This window comes from Penaeus japonicus, unplaced genomic scaffold, assembly GCF_977035675.1.
Source record: "Penaeus japonicus unplaced genomic scaffold, GWHDUDI00000001_assembly GWHDUDI00000027, whole genome shotgun sequence".
In the NCBI taxonomy this organism is placed as follows: Eukaryota; Metazoa; Arthropoda; class Malacostraca; order Decapoda; family Penaeidae; genus Penaeus; species Penaeus japonicus.
This window is the reverse complement of record NW_028234429.1, coordinates 14,877,379-14,879,878: the sequence shown is the minus strand read 5'-3', so window position 1 is coordinate 14,879,878 and position 2,500 is coordinate 14,877,379.

Sequence of the window (2,500 nt, the reverse complement as noted above, 5' to 3'; positions counted from 1 at the left end):
AAATATGTTGTATCTACTTATACTGCGGTGGCCAATGATAAGAAACATATCGCGTCTGCTTATACTGTAATAACCATGTGTTACGTCAACTCATAATTCGGCGGTCATGAGACAGCAAATATTTCGCATACTCACTTCATGATGTAGCGTCGGTATTACGGTTTTAATCACTACTTGGTACTCACATTCCGGTAGAATTCTGGTTGAGATATACACTATTATAAGACTTTTAATTCTCCTTTTCATATTTCACATTAGACGATAATTTAAGAACTGCCTTTTCTCCAGCGAAGGGAAAACAGGACGAGATTTGAGAGAAAAGAGTTGAAAAAGGACGTATTTTGGAAAGTTATGTGGCAGTTTCAAGTGGGAAAGGAAACGCTTAAAATATATTTGGGGAGATTGATGACGATGGTGAGAGAGAAAGAGAGAAAGAGAGAGAGAGGGAGAGAGAGAGAGAGAGAGAGAGAGAGAGAGAGAGAGAGAGAGAAAATGAGAGAGAGTAAATGAGTGAATCAGTGTAGGCAGGAAATAGGGAAGCCGGGACGGAAGAAGGGAGAGAAAGAGAGAGAGAGAGAGAGAGAGAGAGAGAGAGAGAGAGAGAGAGAGAGAGAGAGAGAGAGGGAGGAGGAGAGGGAGAGAGAGAGAGAGAGAGAGAGAGAGAGAGAGAGAGAGAGAGAGAGAGAGAGAGAGAGAGAGAGAGAGAGAGAGAGAGAGAGAGAGAGAGGGAGAGAGACAGGGAGAACATGAGCGTGACTGTGTTGGCGGACGAGAAGGACCTGATATCACTCTTGCAATCTTTTATCACATGGCATAGGAGACAGGGACGAGGGGAGTCCAGAAAAAAATATATATATAAAAAGAGAGAGAGAAAAAAAAGGACCGTGCTCCACAAACTAAAGAAAACAAGAAAGAAGAAAATAAGGAAGAAGAAAAAGGAGAGAAAAGAGATATTTCAAGCTATTGCAAACCCAAGAAGTAAAGAAGAGAATACCAGCTGTAAGATGGAAGATCCTCGAGCAAAGAAAAGGCAACGCTAAACGAAAAGGAAGGAAAGCTGTTGTGTGTAATGGCATGAATCAATGAATGTAAACATGGGCTAATGAGGACTCTGAATTCGCTCTCCATCACGCTAAGCAACACATGCAGGTCACCAGCTCTCCCTTTTGATTTCTTATTCTCTTTCGCTCCCTCTGTCTGGCTGTTTGTCTGTCTTTCTCTCTCTCATCCTCTTTCTGCCTGATTTCTCTCTCTCTCTCGCTTTATATCTCTGTTCTCTCTTTGTCTGTCTGTCTGTCTGTCTCTCTTCCTCTCTTTCTTTCTCTCACTCATTCTCACACATCATCTCTATCTCTCTATCTATCTCTCTCTCACTCTCTCCTCTTCCTCCTCCTCCTCTTCTACTTCCTCTCCCTCTCCCTCTCATTCTTCCTCTTCCTCTCCCTCTCCCTCTCACCCTCTCCTTGTCTCACTCAGACTCACTCTTACTCACTTTCTCTCTCTCTCTCTCTCTCTCTCTCTCTCTCTCTCTCTCTCTCTCTCTCTCTCTCTCTCTCTCTCTCTCTCTCCTCTCCCTCTTCCATTCCCTCTCACCCTCTCCCTCTCACCCTCTCATTGTCTCACTCAGATTCATTCTCACTCTCTCTCTCTCTCTTCTCTCTCTCTCTCCTTCCCTCTCGCCCTGCATGTTCAGAGTAATAACAGGCTGAGGCAGGTTGTTTCCTCGTTTGCGACAAGGAGCCTCGACTGGAATTGCACTCGCTTCAAGTCGTGTGGCACTCAGACTGTGGAGGAGTAATCCCCAAGGTTTTGTTTATTTATAAGGAAGGAGTGTGGATATACCATGGAGAATCAATTTATATCTTGTGTGCTGAAAAGACCTCACGCACTATCTAGGTCAAGTCTCGTATACACAATACGAGAATCGCTTCGTACTCGAGTCTCTCTCTCGAGGACCACTAAGAGTATCGCCGCCGCCCCCCCCCCCTCCAGCCTACTCCAGCTATCCACACTTCACACCTCAGCCTTCTACCCCCCTCCCTCCCCTCCCCAAGCAGGTTCTCCAGCTGCCAAATCTTCTGTTTGCAAATACACATACGTCAACCTGTTTAACCCCCCTACCACCTCAAGTAATTTTCCACCCAACCAACCCCACTTCCAAAACCTCAACCTACCCCCCCCCCCCAAATTGCAACCCCTCAAGCAATTTTCCTTCCAACAAACCAAGCCCCTCCCACACTTTAATCCCTCCCCCCAAAAAAAAGAATCCACCACCCACCCAACCCCACTCAACACACCTCCTTCAAGAAACCCCATATTGACCTTAGGATCAACCTCTCAGGCACTGAATGCTTGCACTCAAACACTCCAAGTATTCTATTTCAAGAGGCATAATTGTGGTCGTAATTTTGGCAGGTTGGACGTCCTTACAGTGCGTTTAAATGCTTGTGGGTAGTTATGCTTGCGTGTGTGCGTGTAAGGGTGTATTGTGTCTTTGTAT